The 20,042-nt window shown below is 48.5% G+C and overlaps 1 pseudogene; it reads left to right on the plus strand.

Annotated features, from left to right (window-relative positions):
• The first annotated feature begins 1,404 nt into the window (after positions 1-1,404).
• LOC130866583 (calcium-binding protein 39-like) lies at positions 1,405-2,402 on the plus strand (annotated as a pseudogene).
• Positions 2,403-20,042: the final 17,640 nt, after the last annotated feature.

Below are 20,042 nucleotides of genomic sequence, written 5' to 3' on the forward strand. Positions count from 1 at the left end.
GATAGCTGGAGAGATGGCTCGGCAGTTAAGAGCACTGCCTGCTCTTCCAAAGGTTCTGAGCTCAATTCCCAGCAACCACTTGGTGGCTCACAACCATCTGCAATGAGATCTGGTGCCCTCTTGAGGAAGAGACCTGGTCAGTAATCCTCATCAACTTAGACCATGAAACCTAGTATGGACGGACAAGTTCAACACAACCACAGGGGACTCCCAGTCTGGAGCTCAGTGGAGAGCGATGTCTTGGGGAGCTTTGACGTCTTCACCTCTGTGGTTCACAGTGGTGTCTCAGTTTGACCCCAGCTGCCTGGTATCTTCTTCAGATGTCTGGATCTTGTCCCAGTGCCACCCACGGCCTGACAGTGATGCCAGGCAAGCCCATCTTCTGTTTTACCTGGGTCCCCTTTTCCTCATCAGCGTAAGATGATACAGCTCAGACCACTGGCTCTCACAGCCTAAGATGAATCAGGGTCACCAGGAAACCGTATCAACACACAGCTGGAGAGAGCGCTCGGTCAGTAAATTGCTTGCAGCCCATGCCTGAGGACCTGGATTTGGATCCCCAGCCCTCTTATGAAAAAGCTGGGTTAAGGGAAACTCCCAGGAATCCACAAGGTTGACCCCAGCTAAGACTCCTAGCAATAGTGGAGAGGGTTCCAGGACTGGCCTGTAATCAGATTGGTCACTACCCTGATTGCTGTCGTCAGAGAGCCGTCATCCAGTAACTGATGGAAGCAGATGCAGAGATCCACAGTCAAGCTCTGGGCCAAGTTCTGGGAGTCCTGTTGAAGAGAGGGAGGAGGGATTGTAAGAGCCGGGCACCTGCAGATTCTGGACAGACAGGGGACCTCCTTGGGACCAACCTAGGCCCTCTGCATGTAAACGGGGAACCAGGGATCCTCACATCATTTAAGTCAAAGCTTAGGTATTTACCTGCTTCCCACTTCTTTCCCCCCTTTGTTGGCCAGTTTAATGTCAACTTGGCACAAGTTAGAGTCATCAGAGAGAAGGGGGTCTCAGTTGAGAAAATACCTCCGTAAGATCCAGCTGTAGGCATTTTCTTAATTAGTGATTGATGGGGGAGGACCCAGCCCGTTGGTGGTCCGGGGTTCTATAAGAAAGTGGACTGAGCGAAGCTGAGGTGATCTCATAGGCCAAGGCAGTACTGGGCCTCAAAGCCAGGGCTGCAGCCAGACCGAGCGCAGTAGCGCTGGGGGGGGGCGGGGGGGGGCACCGCGGGAGCCCGTTGACAGGAGCAGCTGTGGGACAACGGAAGACAAGAGGGCCAGAGCACCCAGGCGCACCGCGGGGATCCCGAGGTGGTGACGACACGGAGAGGGAGCTCCCTGGCCCCGCCCAGCCCCATCTAGCAGGTAGAGTGCAGTGGGAGCCTTTGGTGCTGCCTTCATGCGGTTCCCGTTTGGAAAGTCTCACAAATCTCCGGCAGATATTGTGAAGAACTTGAAGGAGAGCTTGGCAGTTTTGGAAAAGCAAGACATTTCTGACAAAAAAGCAGAAAAGGCTACCAAAAATGCTTCTAAGAAGTTGGTTGCCTTGAAAGAGATTCTGTATGGTGCACAGGAAAAAGAGCTTCAGACAGAAGCAGTAGTTCGGCTGGCTCAGAACTGTACAATAGTGGACTTAGCTCTCCGGTGGCTGATCTACAGCCCCTTGGCTCTGAGGGCAAAAAAGACGTGGCTCAAATTTTCAACACTATTCTCAGAAGGCAAATTGGTGCAAGAACTCCTCCTGTTGAATGCATTTGCACCCAACATAATATTTTGTTCATGTTATTGGAAGGGTGTGAGTCTCCAGAAATAACTTTCATTTGTGGGATAATGTTAAGAGAATGCATCAGACACGAGTCACTTGCAAAAATCATTTTGTGGTTGGAACAGTTTTACGATTTCTTTAGATATGTTGAAGTGTCAATATTTGACATAGTTTCAGAAGCATTTGCTACATTCAAGGCTTTACTCACAAGACATAAATTGCTCAGTGCAGATTTTTTTTTTTGGAACGGCATTATGACAGAGTTTTTAGTGAATATGAGAAGCTACTTCATTCAGAGAGTTATGTGACAAAGAGACGGTCACTGCAGCTTTGGTGAACTGTTGTTAGACACAACTTCACGATTGACAAAGTCCATTGGCAAACCTGAGAACCTCAAGCTCATGGTGACCCTCCTCCAAGATGAGAGCCGAAAAATCCGGTTTAATGCCTTTCACGTGTTCAAGGTGTTTGTGGCCAAACCCAACAAGACATAGCCTATTCTGGACATTCTCCTCGTGAGCAGACCAAACTCATTGAGTTCCTCAGCAAGTTTCAGAATGACTGGACGGAGGACAAGCAGTTAACCAAACAGATCAGGGATTATGAAGAGAGCAGCTCAGCAAGAAGCCTAATTGCTAATAAACTCCCGCAATATCCCATCAACCGCAGCACTTGCTGCTAGCTACTCAGTATCAGACACGCTCATCAATTCACGGGGAACGCCACTGCCCATCTGCTGCTTAGTGAACGGTTTTCACTTCACCTTTCTGTTTTTCAGGCCAGGTTGGAGAATGTAGCTGCTGCTGCCTACAGATTAGCGCACACGTGGTCTTCCCCTTGATCTGTGTCATTCTCCTTCTGCTACAAGAGTTCTGAACATGGCTGAGTTCACGAAGGCATGAAAGTGGTCTAGGGAAATGGCATTGATGTCATCAGCTGACACCGCTCATCGCCCCTCCTCTTTGCAGATCTCTGCACTGTGGCACAGGTACACCTGGCATCCCAGAGCCAGATCATCGCCGTCGCCAGAGGAACGTGGTGTGCACAGGGATTTTTTTGGAGATCAGAGGGGAACTGTATCCAGAGTGATCTTTGGGGAGGATAAAGTTGACGTGCAAATAAATTGATACTGAAACTTAGCAGCTTCTCAAGTGTGGAACGTCATAAGGTCATAAGAACACCACTCTGCTGGACATGGAGGAGACTTTTGGGAGACAGCAAGACAGATGGGTTGCTGCCTTCACTGTGATCTTGGTCCAGTGGGGAGACAGGAGCTAAGTCAGGAAATGGCTGAATAGAAATGACATCATGGCCTGTGCTGTGGGGACAGGAATAGCCTCCTCGCTTGGCCTTACTGTCTCTGGCTTGTCTTTGCTTGGGAACACCCCACACGGATGATGAGCACAGCCTTTCCCAGTACAAGTCTGTTCGTCCTTCCCCTACTAAATCTTTCCATGCCTGTCTTTGGCTGCATGCATGACTGGACTGCAGTATGGCTTAGAAGCAGGTTTTTCTCCAGCTGGCTTCTGCCATCAGCCTGCTCTTCTGGGAACTCAGCTTGTGGCTGGTTTCCTGCACCCTTGTTGTGACACCTTCCACACCTTTGTACCTTCCTCCTTTCCCAATCACACTCTCAGCCCGTAAACCCTATGTTGACTTGAATTGCTCCACCCAGAGTTGCACACCCCAAGCTTCTGGTTAGACATTCTTCCCGCTGTGTTACGATGGCTTGCAGGGCTGCCTTCTTGTCGAATGGCACCCTCCCTCCACGTCTGGTAGGCCTGTCTTTCACCTCTCTATCTACAGACAAGTCGTCAAGCTTGGTCCCAGGAGATATCAAGATGTAACACTTCCAGCTGGGTGGTGGTGGCGCACGCCTTTAATCCCAGCCCTTGGGATTCAGAGGAAGGTGGATCTCTGTGAGTTTGAGACAAGCCTCGTCTACAGAGTGAGTTCCCGGGACAGCCAGAGCTACACAGAGAAACCCTGTCTCAAAAAACCAAACACAACAACAACAACAGTAACAACAATAACAAAACCCCCCACTACCAATACAAAAACAAAAAACAAAACAAAACCAGTAATAATCCTTTCTGAGTACTGATTGTGCTAGTCATTCTCTAAAGGCTTTACCACAGCCATAAGGGCAGCACTATGATTAACACCCCTTTTGACAGTTGAAGAAGGCCCCAAAGGCCTTAACCCCCAAAGGGGTTAAGTAACTTGTTCAAAGTATTTCCCGGTCATAGTAAGTGGTAAACCACCCCCCCCCACACACCAAAGTTTTATTATGAAAATAGGAAGCTGAAAATAATAATTCACTCACTCACCTTCTCCTTAGTTGCTACAGACAGCAATATGTCTTCATTACTTCATCTCAAAAAGGAACACATTTTTATTTAGAGCTCTCTCTGTGTGAGTCTGTGTGTGCATACCACATGGTCAGGTGCCTTCAGAGGCCGGAAGGGGTCAGATTCCCTGGAGTTGGAGTTATGGGTGGCTGTGAACTGTCCAGTGTGGGTGCTAGGAACTGACCTTAGGTTTCCTGTAAGAGCAGCAAGTGCTCTCAACAGCTGAATTAGCTCTCCGGCCCTTAAGTATCCCCATGATCCTTTTTGTATGTGAGGAAAATTCCACAATTAAAGGGTTTGTTGTGTGCATGTGTGTGTGTGTGTGGGGGGGTTGTGTATGACTGTGTAGCCTCAGGCTGGTCTTGAACTCACAGTAATCCTCCTGCTTTAGACTAATACTAGGATTACAACTGTATGTCAAGATGATTGGCCCTTTTCTTTTAAGGGGAAGAAACAGAGGACACACATACTTTCAATATTTATAGTGTGTAGATCAGAGAATCTACGATGGTCTACTTACATCAATCCTGTGAGGTGTTGTGATAGGTACAGACTGTGCAACAAACAGCCTTTGCACACTTGAGATTACAGAGGCTCAGGTGTAACTTCCCCTCTTCCCCCTCCCCCCAGATTTGGGTAGGGACAGCCTCAGAGAGAAAGTTTTTCACCCAAGTGGCCCAACCAACCTGTTCAGGAGACAGGGCTTTAGTCTCCTCCCCGATCATTTGTTTTGGCTCCATCCCAGCCTAAACCAAGATTGGAAATGCCTAGGAGCGAGCAGAGGCTCAGAGCAGCTGCTCTTGGCGAGAAGGTGTGGCACTTCCTCGGGGCTGTGCAAGGCCAGCATGTTGGTTCCTGACACCTCTGAGCAAGTCCTGTTGGGCAATGGGCCTGTGGCGAAAGCCCGGCCACCCGTGTTCATAGGTGGCGCTGTTCTGTGGAGCTCACGGTACCTGTCGGTCGGGTGCAGCTTCGCCGGAGTTAGCACGTGTGATTCAGTCTTAGAAACGCACACAATTAGAACTTTGCCCGCCTCTCATTTGCTTGCTTGACTCTCGGAGGAGGTGGGGGGGGGGGTTGGCGTTCCCAAGTGGACTTATAAGGACGGCGCGGAGGACTTTGGGTAAGGGTGCTGGTCTGCCAGGCTGTGCCGCCCTGGGTAATCCACTGTCTTTTCTGGGCCGCCACCAGTTTTCCTCTCTGAAAAATAAAGACAGAAAATTATATCCACGGTCTCCCTCCGCTGCGTCTCTCCTTGCCTCTGTGACCTGCCCTGATTCTTCTGGAGTTCCCTGGGGGCAGCGGGAGGACTGGGAAGGGTGGCGGAGGGCTGAGAAGGGGTGGATGTCTGGGCAAGATGGTAGAGGACTGGGGAGGAGGGTTGGAGGGGGAGGGATTGGCCATCTCTCTAAGGGACTGAATGACTTTTGCCTGAATCAAGGCCCTGTTCCCACCAGAGACTGATACACAGTACTAAACAAATATCTTCTCATTTATTTGGGTGAAATTGGGGTTATTGACTGGGGTGAAGTCTGTTCACCTTGGGAAGATGTCTGATACACCAGTTTAAAAAAAAAATCTAACGTTCAAGCTCTTGAATTTTTTCTGCAGGGGAGTTATGTGGTTCGGCATTAGAGAATGTGGCGCCATCTAGTGTCTGATCCCAGGATTACAGAAACAACATCTTAATTTCAACTCCGGCATCAACTGTTACAGACACCGCTGAAGTCTACAATTTAAAAAGATCTACAGTGCACTTTTACAACACATGTACCTCCCCCCCCCATTCATTTTCACATGAATCTATGGAACACTGGTTCCAAGGACTCTTTTCCTTCTGACACCCTCCTGGTCCAGAAGGGTAGGCGGTGGGTGACTCTTAGATCAGCAACTTCAATAATAACCTTCCCTAACCGTGAATCTGTATTAAATGTCATACCCCGTGGGACCCATGTGTTATCTTACACAACTCAGTCGATTGTCCCAAGGAATGGGTTGTCTTTGACAAAATCTGATTCCTAATACATCTAGGATGCAAACCTACATGCACACTGTGTACCCCACGTTGGTAGTGAAGAAACTGGGTTCTGAGTTCAAACTCCAACCAGTCTGTTGGCAGAAAAGCTTCTTGTTCAGTGCCTCGGTTTCCCCACCTACAAATGTAGGTGAAGCCGATAGCAGTGCCTGACTTCATGGTGTTGCTGTTAAAGTTTGAGGAAATCGCTTTGCTTAGGACATAATAAAATACTTAGTAAAACAGTGCTTAACAATTGACCATGGTGCAGGGAGCTGGGAATTCACAGCTTGCAAAAAACCTGCCTGGCGCCCGGCTGTGGTGGCGCACGCCTTTAATCCCAGCACTTGGGAGGCAGAGGCAGGCGGATCTCTGTGAGTTCGAGACCAGCCTGGTCTACAAGAGCTAGTTCCAGGACAGGCTCCAAAAAAACCACAGAGAAACCCTGTCTCGAAAAACCAAAAAAAAAAAAAAAAAAAAAAAAAAAAACCTGCCTGGCGTAGGTCAGCGGGATGTGTGTTTGGAGCCGTGAGCCTGCACACTTGAGGCCCCTAGGGTTTCACAGCTCTGGCTGCTCATTCACATCGATTTCTCAACCCATTGAGGTCTTTGGTTCCTGAGGGTACTTAGTTTCTGCAGCGAAAACACGGAAATTGTTTCTCTAAGAAATGGAAGCTTTGAGCTTTGTGAGGCTTTCTTAAGATCTGTGATGTCACAGCATTGTATATCAAAGACCTTTGGGTTTTCTTGTTGTACTGTGTGGTTTCTACTCCAAAGTCAAGGGTCTACCAGCTAAGAGTCCTCAGCCCAACCTAGACTCTGGGTTCTTACTGGCTTCCATATTGTTTATCTTCTTCCATTCTTCAGAGGGGAAAACAGGGGCTCCATCAGGCAAGATGGGATACAGGAGAAAGTGAAATCTGCAAAGAGCTAGGAGACAAGCTCCCCAAGCAAGCCTTTAGGAGGTAAGATTCCTATAACTCAAATGCCTCCAAGCTGCTGTTTCCATGTGTCTCCAGGAGAGGGCACTGTGGAGCAGAGGTGGGGCCAGGTGGCTGGCATTAAAGACCACATTGTTGGGAAATCTGTGTGACCTGTAAGATGTGGTACTTGGCTGAGATTTTCCTCAAGATCTTTTCTAGTAGAGCGTTCTGTAACCCTGAACGGAGAGAATAAAATGGGACTCCATCAAGAATTCCAAGGAATCAAGAAACAAGGCCAGGCGTAAGATGGGCATGCTGGGAATTTATTTGTAGGGGGCTCAAACATTTTTCAGTGAGCCCAGCAGTGAGGAGAATCTTAAACAGGCTCTCCCAGAGTCAGGCGTCTGAGTCAGGAGGCTCGTTGAGGTTGGGAGTCTAGCTGGAGGGTGTGACCTCCTGACCTTCCTTGAAGGCACATGCTTAATTCCAGAGACTGCATTAAAAATGCAGACGTCACACACTGGTGGTTCCCCATCCCTACAGTTTGTGATAGTAGGGTGGGTTTCCTTTGGAGATGGAAATTCCTTCCAGAAGTGGCTTGATGCTGAGCCTGTGGTGGCTTGGGGTGTCCCTTGGCAGAGACAGAAAGTGAACTCAGCAGTGAAAAAGCTCTTCCAAGCTCAGCCCAGACAGCCACAGGCTGTGCTTGACTGCGCTTGGGAAACCCTTATTAAATTTGTTCTTGAACAATTTCATACTCCTCTACAGTCTGTTCTGATTGCTGTGGCCCCGTCCCCTCTCTTCCCCTTTCTATCCCCTTCCCTACTACTGACTTATTCCTGCCTTTATTTTTTATTTTTTGACTCTGAGCTTAACCAGGGTGGTCTGTGGCTGTACTGAAGCCTAGAAGGCTCATCAGTGGGTGTGCAACTGAAGACAATGATCACCTGTCTTTGTTAGGGTTTCTATGGCTGTGAAGAGACACTGTGACCACAGCAACTCTTACAAAAGAAAACGTTTAATTGGGGCTGGTGCTCGTAGGTCCAGAGGTTTAGTCCATTATTGTCATTGGGGGAAGCATGGCGGCATTCAGGTTGACATGATGCTGGTGAGTAGCTGGGAGTTCCTCGTTTGGGATCTGCAGATGAGAGAGAGAGAGAGAGAGAGAGAGAGAGAGAGAGAGAGAGAGAGAGAGAGAGAGATTGGGCCTGGGTTGAATATTTGAAGTCTCAAAGCCTACCTGTTGGGAGCTGTGAACCCCCAGATCCTGAATTTCTTGTAAACAACTTGTTTTCTTCTGCTCCTAGACAGCCTGCAGCTGCTCTGTGCACGAGACCCTCAGGAGTTCCTGATGGCAGGGAGTGGTTTCTGGTGGGTTTGGCTGGGGCGTGGCTATCAGTTAAGGATCCATATATGAGCTGCCCCTGAACAATAAAGGGGACATTCCTGTTTCAAGGATGACCCGTGTCTCTGTGTGTCTTTGTGTGTTTAAATCTCCAGGCCCTTGCCCGGCTCGCGAATGGTCCTGTAGTGCAGGCTCTGCAATACAGGAGTAGGACCGTACTGTCACATAGTACAGGCAGGCTGTACAGGGTGGCGTTTAAAATAACCTCCAGTGCCCATCTTAAAGGTGTCTCCTCTGTGGGTCACTAACCTGTCTCTTCTATTCTTGGTTCTGCTCTCTGCTACAAGATGATTCTTCCCAGGTCACCAGTATTTCCAAAGATGGGATCTTCCCACCTTCATCTCTCTTAACCTTTAACTCTCCTACTCCAGGTACCCACCCCTTCCCTGTCTCATCCTTGCCTGCTTGTCTTTCTTCCTAGGCCACACCCCCTTGGTATCTATGCAATCTTTTTCCCGTCAGACCCGCGGGTTTGGTCCTGGTTATGCACCCAGTCCCTTGCCCTCCACTCTCTTTCTGACTATTCTGTGTAGATTGCCACTAAGTCTGACGCATGGTGCAAGTTTATGGAATTCACCATGCTCCGTGTGAGTTCATTATTTATTCCACTGAAGCCTTCTTCTCCAGTGAACCTTATGGGAGCAAATAGCTTCCTCGTCTGCCAGCATCTCACGTCAGAAACCTTCCTTCCCCGACACTGCCCACACCCAGTGACTGAATCCCATTGGCAGATGTCTCCTGAGAGCGGTCCCTGCTCTCCTGACTACTGTCTTGCTTGAGCTCTTCTTGCCTCCTAAACACTGTTCTTGTCTACCCCAGCCTGTAATGCACGCAGAGCCTTGGTGGGTTTTAACAAGGCGAATCTAATTATAACATGCCTTTGCTTACAGCCACAGTTCATCACCGTGTTTATAGCATGCAGGAGGGAAGTACTGACGGCAGTCACACAGAGGGCAAGAAGGGGGATATGGAAGGATTCTGCGGTGAGGTTCTGATGTGAAGTCCTATTGCATGCCTGAAAGGAGCCTGTGAGTTGAAGATGTTTTGAGTAGCTGGGCGTGGTGGCACACGCCTTTAATCCCAACACTCAGGGGGTAGAAGCAGGTGGATCTCTGTGAGTCTGAAGCTAACCTGGTCTACACAGTGAGTCCTAGGACATATAAGAGCTACATAGTGAAGCTCTGTCTCAACAACAATAGAAAAAAAAAGGAAAAAGAGAGAAGAAAACAAGGATGGCTCTTAGCAATCCTAAGTGTCCTCTAAAGACACAAACAAAAAGTGATACAAATCCCTAAACCCTGTGCTGTGATTAGTTCACAATGGAGCCCCTAAACCCTGTGCTGTGATTGGTTCACAGTGGATCCCCTAAACCCCGTGCTGTGATTAGTTCACAGTGGAGCCCCTAAACCCTGTGCTGTGATTAGTTCACAGTGGAGCCCCTAAACCCTGTGCTGTGATTGGTTCACAGTGGATCCCCTAAACCCCGTGCTGTGATTAGTTCACGGTGGGGCCCATACTGTCAACCGAGATAGCTTTGAATTTTGAACTCATTATGTAGCCCAGGCTGGCCTTGGACCTATAACTCATACTTAGTACTTACTGCAAGTTTCCATTTATTTAGTACCATGCCTCATTCTGTTTGCAGCAGGTGTTGTCCATGCCTCAGCTTTAGTCTGTTCTGAGCCATGACAAAGGCGCCCCCTCGTGGAAACAGATACCTGCAGGGGTAAACTGTGGGGCCTATTCTCCGATATCCCTGTTAAGATAGTTTCCATTGCCCATAGCAGGAGGCTGATGGTCAGAGAACCTGCCCACGGGGCCTTCTTCCTTTGTCTGGCTTCCTTGAGTTTTTTCAGTGTTCCTGGGATCAACAATTAAATAAATGATTTCCGTTTGAATCCTTGTCTCAGGGTCTGTTTCTGGGGGTTGGTAGCCTCAGACATGGTCATAGCCCATGTCAGATTCTATCTGGTATAGAACAGCGTGCCCTGGGGAAGTTTACAAAAACCAGAAATGTAGTCTTCAGTTTGGAGACTAAGAAGCCCCGTGTAAAGTGTTGCAGATTTTCTGCCAGGCCATGGTTCATAGATGGAAGCTGCATGGTATGTCTTCACGCCATGGAAGGGAGATAGAACTCCTCTGTAAGGTCACAGCATGCCACTGGACTTAATCACCTCCTCAAGTCTCTGCCTCCTTTTGCTGTCACCTTGGGGGTTAGGATTTTGACAGAGCATCTGGGGCAGGAACTAACATGCAGTCTGCGCCAAACACAGTTCCTCAAATACGCTGTATCGTCTGGCGGAGGACTTTTGGGTTCGTTGTCTGGGCTTACAGACACACGCAGCTATGACTGGCTTTTGTGGGGGTGCTGGAGATTTGAACTCAGGTTCTTGCACTTTACTGATGGAGTCATTGCCCCAGCCCCTTCCTTTGCCCTGCCTTGCCTTTCCTGGCCCCTCTTAAAAATCTCATTTCATGTAGTCATTGTATATGGTACTGTGTTTTCTTTCCTTTTTCCTTCTTTTATTTTGAGACAGAGTCTTATGTAGTCCGGATGACCTGGAACTTGCTATATAGCCCAGGCTGGTCTCTAACTTGTCATCTTTCTTCCCTAGCTTCTTGAAGTTGGGCTTACAGGCAAATAGCACCGTACCTGGTTCCATTTAGCCTTTCAGTGATGTTTGGAAGAATCTGGTATGCAATAGGTACTTAACATGTGCATATTAAATACGTGAGAACTGGGACCAGATGTGATATTCGGAATACTTCATAACTAGAAATCTAGGCAAGATCCAGCTGGAATAGATGTTCTCTGGAAATGACTGACACAGCCTTGCTGGGCATCCTGGCTGACACTTGGCCTTGTCTGGGTCAGTGAATGCAGCAGCTGAAAGTCTGGGGCTTTGCTCAGCAGCAGATCAAGTGCATTCTGGGACGGGGCATTGCCAAAGCTAACATCTCTGCGGGTATTGCTGTAGTTCGCAGAAGGAAGGGGAAACTCTCCCCTCTAGAGCATTTATTCGTGTGCCAGGCCCTGGGCCAGGCCCTTTATAGCGATTATTTAACTTAACATCATGGCCTCTGTTGTTTGATTTCAAAATAAACCCAAATTGCCTGCTCCACGTCTTTCCCTTCCTACCCCACCCTTTCCTGTTCATGTGCCCACCTGGGGCACTGCACCTGGGGGTGAAAAGGCACTAGGAGACCCTGTGGTTGATTCTGACCACGCTGGGAAGAGTGAGTGGCTGCCTGTGTGGTTCCACTGGGACAAGACGTCCAACAAAACCAGAGGGGTTGTGCCAGGGGTGTTGAACAGGCCTCCTCCTCCATCTGAACTCCTACTTCTTCCTTCTCCATCACAGGCGACACCGAAGAGCCCTGCTCCAAAGCTGGCAGGTTGGCAGGGGGTTCATAGATAACAGCCTGGGCAGTTGCTAATATGTCATCATGAGTCTTGCAACTCATTTTTATTGTTTTAACGAGAATGCTGTCTGCTTTGGGTGAATTTGGGCTCATTTTAAGACCAGGTCTCTGAGTCAGACTTGGGTGATAACCGCAGCACGGACTCCACCCCTGGGCCCCCACCCCAGGGGGTGTCAGAACTTGGATTCTGTCAGCCTTTTAAAAGGTGGCTGTTGGTGGTGGCGCCAAGGAAGACCGAAGCCTTCAGAACCAGGAAGCGAGACCCCTTCTTGAACAAGATGGCTTCCTTCCTGCATTTCTGCCCCAGCATCTCAGGACCTTAAGGGTAAAAATGAAGGTGCTTCTTTTTTTTTTCAGCCCATTAACAGATTCTTTAGCGTCTTACAACATACCCGGCGCTGAGTCAGGAGCTAGGGATGCAGCAGCAGCAAACAAAGATGTCCTGCTTGTCCTTGTATTCATTCAGTTATTGCCTGATTCTTGAGATTAGATCCCGTGACGCATTAAGAGAAAGCAGGGCACAGAGAGGCCCCTGATCTGTCTTCGAACCTAGAGTTTAAGAATGTGACTTTGAGAGTTGGAGAAGGCTGGGCTTTCTAGGAGTTGGGGGGCCTCAGACAAGTTAACTGGACTATCTGTGCTTTTCAAACTACCACCACAACCCTCATCGCTATCTTCTAGAACCATTGGCTACGGAACGGGCTTAAATGCCAGGTCTTTATGACAGTAGATAGTAAGTGCTCGCTAAATCCAGATAATGGAGTGCTGAGACTATTAGCGTAGTCAGGGATCACACAGGTCGATCTCAGACTCTAAAATGAAGGTTGTGCGGTACATCGTGGAAACAGACCAACACCTTCGTCTGATGGAGCACACTCCTTGGGAACGAGGCACCGGCATTCTGCAAAAGGGAACAAAATGAACAAAGACACGAATGTCTGGGGACTGGTCCAAGGTGGACTTGGGGCCTGATAGACCTGTATCCTGGCTCTCTCCTCTTTCCAGCGCTTTTCGGTTCAGTAGTTGAACATCTTTGGGTCCCTGCAGTAGGAAAACCATCACTCCTCTCATATACACAGCCCGTGTTTGCCAAGTTCTTCTAACCGTGTCAAAGAATTTCTCTTCTTGGGGGAATGGAGAGATGGCTCGGCAGTTAAGAGCACTGGTTGTTCTTCCAGAGGATCCAGGTTCAATTCCCAGCACCCACATGGTAGCTCATAACTGTCTGTAACTTCTGTTCTTGTGGATCTGACACCTTCACACCAATGCACATAAAGTTAAGTAAGTTATAAAAAAATAAAAAAAGAGTTCCTCTTCTTGACTTGTCAGCCACTCTTTTAAATTCGAGGTTGTGTTCACTTTGTCACTAACCAGTTTGCCCTTCCCCTGACTCCAGAGCGGCCCGAGTTTTGGTGTCAGACCAACAGTGGTCTCTCAGGCTGCCTCAGTCAACAGAATACCTGGACAATATATAAAGAAAACAAATATATGGCCTATAGTTCTGGAGCCTGGGGAGCTCAAGGTCACAGAGCCAGCATGTGAGGAGGGCCTTTCTGGTGTGATATTCCATGGCCTGAGGTTAAGAGATGTAAGAGGGTGAGGGAACTCACCGCAAAAACCCTTCTGTTCACCAGGTCTAAGCCTTCTTGGCCCAATCACTCCTTTTTGGCTCCACCTCCCAGCGCTGTTACACTAAGGATCAAGTACCTAACACAGGCTTTTCCCAAGGGGCACACTCAAACCGTCGCAAGTTCTCAGTTATTTCAATAAGACGACTCTTCGGGCTGTTTTGAGGGCAGTCCCCCGTTCCTGAATCCCAGGCACAGTTAGAGACAGTTGGAGACAGAAACCCAAACTCAGAACCGTTCTGTTCCTCTGTGGTCTTGAACTCTCCTTTGAGAGGTCTGCTGTCTTTCCAGAGTCCCTAAGCTATGTGTGTGCATGTATGTGTACGTGCATGAGTAGGTATGTGTGCATGTTCACGCACCATCTGCCTTGGGAAGTCTGAGCCAGCCTGTGAATCTCTTCCCATTGTCAGAGCCATGGGTGCTGCTCACATAGCTTGCTGCCTACCTGCTAAATGGAAAGATAAATGTCATACTTTAGCCATAGGTTACTGAAAATAACGGAGTAATATTTGCTTCCTGAGTTCTGTCCATGGGTGATTTGGGATGGGTGGACTGAAGAGGCCCCTGATACGTCTCGTGTTGCAGATTAAGCTGTCTCAAAGCTACACGACTTCAGCCGATATTCTGTTCTACCTTACAGATGTGTGTGTAGGGAGCCAGGGTGGGGGCGGGGCAGGGTATCCGCCAGTGATACCGCAGCCGCACGTGGTATGGGCTAGAACTGCTTGCGGCTTTCATCTGACAGCTGGGGTCTGATCTGGAGCTCCCAGGAGGCTGTGAGAGAAAACTCCTGGAAGGAGACTGTGCCTGCAAACCCCGAGGGGCTGACGAAAATGGCAGTGATGCTGAGCGGTTAGAACGCTGCAGGTCTAGGAGCTGATTTCCTGATCCAGCTTCACCCCCCCTGAAGAGTCAAATAGCCGTTCCTCACCCACCTCTGTGTCAGAACTAACATCCGGTGACTAACAGTCCAAACTTTTGAAATCTATTAACTTAGCTGACCACCAGCTCCCACCGAAAGCTAATAATGTCATCGGAGAGCATCTGCCGCCTGTAGGAGCGACTCCCACACCCTGCTGCAACAGTCTCTCTGTTCTGTGAAACTATAAAACTTCCTAAGCTGCCTCCGCATCGGAACATGGAATTTGAGGTGACCTAAATCTGTGTTCCCGGCCTGTGGTCACTTAAAATGTCTCCAGAATAAACCATCTCTGTTCCCTTTTAAGGCGAGAGATTTTCTTTTCCGTCATGAAAAACGCCACCAAAGGAGGAGCTACACATCCAGATGGGACCACATCACTTCTCTTCTTCCGTGTTCTGTCTGTAAAACAGTGGAAGGCCCGCTTGGCTTTGACCATGGTAAACTGTATTGCCTCTTGATGCCTAGATTGATGGGCAATCTCTAACCATCACAGAAGCTTAAGTAGTTCCCTCCCACAAGGTGCTTATTCCGGTCTTTCATGCAAATCGACTTCTTGCCAGCTAGCCCCTTTGATCTTAGACAAGCCCTGTGCTCCAAACCTCAGCTTGAGCATCTTCCGTTCCACCAGCCCTTACCCCAGCAAGGATCAAAGCCCTTACATCAACAGGACAGTCAAGGATCAAACATGACAGGAGGGTGTTCGAGCCCCAGGACAGCAAGATGTGCTCAGACAGCGACAATTCTAGTCTCATACTTGCTTCTTTTTTTCTCCTTCAAAAAATTGCAGCAAATACACTAAGAGTTTGGAGACAGAAGGGTTCTTTGTTAGCAAGCCATCAGGAAATCTGAGGGGGTTCAGAAGATTAACATTTGCCTGGGCCTTTCTTTACGATCCACCCTCAAGTGGGGTGGATGCCTGACACGTGTCTCGCTTAATCACTTACTCTCTTACAAGTTGATGAAGTTGGTGTCCTTATCTCTCCAGTTCAGGTGGGCAACACCTAAAGAATGACAGCTGGGGTTGTCCTCTAGATTCTACTACTACTACTACACACACACACACACACACACACACTCACGCACACACACACACACATATACACACACATGCATGCATCTGCAGACACTCATCAGTGGGCTAACTCATTGACTCATTGATGGATTGCGTTGTTGCTGGGAAATGGTAGAAATAGGACGTCGAGGATCTCTGAAGGAGGTATGACACCAGTGTCCCCAGAGTGGCGCACATTGTCCTTTGTCTCTCTCCCCCATTCTCTGCTTCTGGGCTGCTATAATACAAGCAACCTTCTGCACACCCTAGTGCCACCATAATGTTTCTGGAATTGAAGGGACTTTGGAACTGGTGCAGATCTCATGATATCTAAAGGAGAGAAATTAAAATGTCTTGCAGTAGCCATCTTTCTTTAGCAAACCCGATAAGGGATGACGAGGTCATGCTAGGGATTCAGCCCTGAGTTGTTGGGAACCATGCTGGTGTCTTATTGAGTAGTGTGTGAAAAGGATAGTTGGAAATTTTTGTCTTGAGATCTTGTAGATTTTATGGGCCAAGATTGTTAGTCTGCATTGTGCTGCTATGCCTGAGACAGATGTCATAGTCTGTCTTGTTCTGTAACAGAATAATGCAAAATGGATTATTATTATTATTTTATACAGAATTTCTCTGTGTACCAGTCCTGGCTGTCCTAGAACTTTCTCTATAGACCACGCTGGCCTCGAACTCATGGAGAGCCTCCTGTCTCTGCCTCCTGAGTGCCAGAGTGAATAATTTATAATAAGCAGAAACCATGTGGCTTACTGTCTAGAGGCTAAGGAGCCTTAGATCAGGGCGCCGCAGACTTTATGATTCTGATTCCAAGATGGCACCTTCAATGTTGCGTTATTGACTGGCTGAGGGCAGTTTTTCCTTGTTTGAATGGAAAATCACAGAGAGGAACAAGACAGATTTTCTAATGACATCAACTGCAAACATAGGGGGTTGGGACCTTCTGATCTTAGTGCCACAGGCTAGCATGCAGAAGCTCATGCCTCAGCCCCCAGATTCTCTGCTTGTATGGATCCCCGATGGTCAGCGGTAGTAAGTAGCTCTTGGTGACTTTTGGAACTCCTCCTGTGGCCAGACCCCGGTTCTCCCACGGTTAGCGCCTGTCTCCTGTGGTTCCAGCTCTCAGCTATCTCTGGCCTGCTCAGTCACTCACAGTGACAGTTCTCCTCAGTTATTCGTGCCTTGTTTTCTCCTCAGTCTTGGCTGCCAGCCTTTCTACAGATCTCTTTAGCTATCTAGGCATTTCTAGCTGGCAGCCCAGTGAATCGTTGGTTTTTTGTCGATCACACAAAGACAGCAAAGCACTTAGGTAAGGATTTATTGGGGTCTAGGCTGCAGTACTGTGGTGAGGGCAGTGTGTAGGGAGGAAGTCTTCTAGTCTGTTCCGAGGAGGGTAAGATGAGTGTTATTTGCATAGCCAGTCACACATCTATCCTAAAGGTCGTGGGCAGGAGAGGTGTTCTTTCTGGAACAAGTTGAAGATGGTGTTGAAGAGGTCCACAGCAGCTCTCTCTCTCTCTCTCTCTCTCTCTCTCTCTCTCTCTCTCTCTCTCTGTGTGTGTGTGTTTATCTAGAGTGACTGTAAATAGGATCATTTAAGGGTCATCAAAAGATGCCATGACCAAAGCAAAGTCTCCAGAAACAGTCACTGTTTGGAGCATTGGCCACAGCAGTTATGATAATTCTCATGAAAGGACAAGAGTTGTCAGGATATCTTCAGCATTTGGAAGTCTCCAAGTGTCGGCTGCTGGATCCGTCTCTCTGAGCAACTGTGAGGTTTCCCAAACATTCATGACTGTCTAGATGGCAGCTTGAGGGACCGCTGAGGAACAAGCTGAGGGAGTGACTGCTTTGGTCGACAACTCCCAGGACTCCCACGGAAACGGCAGGGTTGATGGAATGATGGGCAATACTGGCTGTCAACCTGATGGAATCTACACGACAGGACATGTCTGTGAGAGAGTTTCGAGACCGAGTCTATTTAGGTGCGAAGACTGAAACCCTAAATGCAGGCAGTACCCTCCAATCCTGGACTGAACAAAAAGAAAAATCTGGACACCATTGCTCTCTGCCTCTTGACCATGGGTGCCATGTGACCCAGCTGCTTGTGTTCCTGCGCCCACACCTTTCACTGTGAGCGAACACAACCCTTCCATTTCTTGAGCTGTCTTGGGCAGGTACTTAGTCCCAGTGATGAGAAAAATAACTCCTAAGATGAGAATGGTGGGGCTGGAGAGATGGCTCAGAGGTTAAGCACACTGGCTGCTCTTCCAGAGGTCCTGAGTTCCATTCCCAGCGACCACTTGGTGGCTCTCAACCATCTGTAATGAGATCTGGTGCCCTCTAGTGACCTGCAGGCATCCTTGCAGGCAGAACACTGTATACACGATAAAGAAATTTTTTAAAAAGTCGTACTGGGGACTTAAAAAGAAAAGGTGAGCATAGTGCCACCGGAATGAACCTCCAGGAAGAGCAGCGATACTGTTTACAGTTGCAAGTTACGACCCGGGGATCAAGGAGCAAATAGCAGCTGTCCTAATACAATCTGGCCTTCTGCTAAACACAATTAGTCACCCAGTCAAGTTCCTGGGAAGAGGCAGCTTTGGCTGGGTGTGGGGAAGGCTGTGACAGTTGTCCGTCAAGCTTGCATCTATGACACCTGCACATAGGGGGCAGAAGTCAAAGCTGATTTCTTTCTCCACCATTTCCACCTGCCCCTCTTTTCTTTTCTTGAGACAAAAGAGTCTATGTTGCCCAGGCTGTCCTGGAATTATCTCTATGTAGACCAGGCTGGTCTTGAACTCAAGGATCCACCTGTAACTGCCTCCCAAGTGCTGGGATTAAAGGTACAAGCCCCCACTCATCCCTCAGTATCCCAGACTGGACCTGGAGTTTACAGATTGGCTAGGTGGGCTGGCCAATGAGCTTCAGGAATCTACCTCTCCCTGATGGCCCCAGCACTGGGGCTGTAGATGCATGCCGCTGTGTTCAGCTGTTATATGACCGCTGGGAATCTGAACTCCTGTCCTCATGAGTGCACAGCTGGTGTTCTGCTGATGAAGCCATCTCCCCAGTCTCAGTTTTAATTGTTCAACAGGAACAAAACAAAGCCTTAAGCGGTGCTTGGTACAAAGATCTGGCATGGAATAAGCATTCTCTCCTGTCTCCACCTGGGAACTTTTGCTAGCAATACTTAATCCTCATCCAAATTAAAACCCCGTGGGAGGATGGGGTTCTGCTGCTCTGTCTTTTGGGAGAAAGCCAGCATTTAGATAACTGGCATGACTGAGGATTACTGTCAGCATGGATGACCTTGGTTCTGAAGATCCTCTCCCATTCTTTCTCTCTCTCTCTCTCTCTCTCTCTCTCTCTCTCTCTCTCTCTCTCTCTTCTCTCTCTCTCTGCTCTGCTCGGTGGGTCCCTAGCCCTGGCCTTAGAGGAGCCTAAAGAAACAAGTGAGTGTGGATGGGGAAAAGTGAGAAATCCAGACAACTCCCCTTCCACTATACCCTGCGATCCTGAAGGAGAAAGAACTTTCTCATTGGATGAAAAGATTGGAGATTTATTTGGGTGTAGCAGTGCACATCGCAACCCCGAACCCTCAGGAGATGGATGCAGAAGGACCATGGGTTTTTGATTAATCTGGAGTACACAGAGAGACCCCATGAAAAACAGAAAGCAAAACAAACAAAAAACCAATCAAAGGCTGGGAATGGGACTCAAGGTTTGCACACTTGCCTAGTGTGTGCAAAACCCTGGATTTCATTCTTAGTTCAGCACACACACACACACACATGCATGCACACATGCACACACATATACACAAATGAGAGAGAGAGAGAAGAGAGAGAGAGAGAGAACTATGCTTTGACATGTCATTGAACGAAACTTATGAAGTATCTCTTCCAAGCTGCTCTGTCTTATGAACCTTGGAAATTTCAGGGCTCATAGATGCTTCTGTAGCTACCCAAGTCACTCTCAGAATTCACTCAGCACAAGCTATGGGTACTCTCCTCATGTTCCTGAACCACAGTGATCTGTGTCACGAGCTAGCTAACACAAGCTCACGTGGAACGGAGAGTTCCAATGGCCAAGTCTCATGATGGTGGTTAGAAAAGGAGAGCTGAGAACAGGTGGGGAATGCAAGCCACATTTTCAATAGTTATCTTGTATCAGATGAGAAAAACCCTCACCAGGTTGGCTTTCCCCCTTACCTGACAGCTTGGGGAAAGCAGAGACCTGTGGGGGGTTAGGATGCGCTCGCTGGTCTACAGCATCTCCTTTGGGGATGTAGAGAAATGTTCAGCTAGTCTACAGCAGTGCCTGAGGCCAGGCTCCATTTCTTCTGAGTGTCACTGTCTGCAGTTCAGTCATGGGAACACACAGGAGAAGGACTCCGAGATGGTCTCAGAGAAACCCAGACATGGTTCTGTAGTCAGTTATTGAGGGAGAGTAAAAACAAGGTCAACTCCCTGACGGCAAGACCCACAAGAGGCGGCAAAATACCACAGAACCCCCCCCCACACACACACACCCAGTTCTT

Source organism: Chionomys nivalis, chromosome 25 (genome assembly GCF_950005125.1).
Source record: "Chionomys nivalis chromosome 25, mChiNiv1.1, whole genome shotgun sequence".
NCBI classification, from domain to species: domain Eukaryota; kingdom Metazoa; phylum Chordata; class Mammalia; order Rodentia; family Cricetidae; genus Chionomys; species Chionomys nivalis.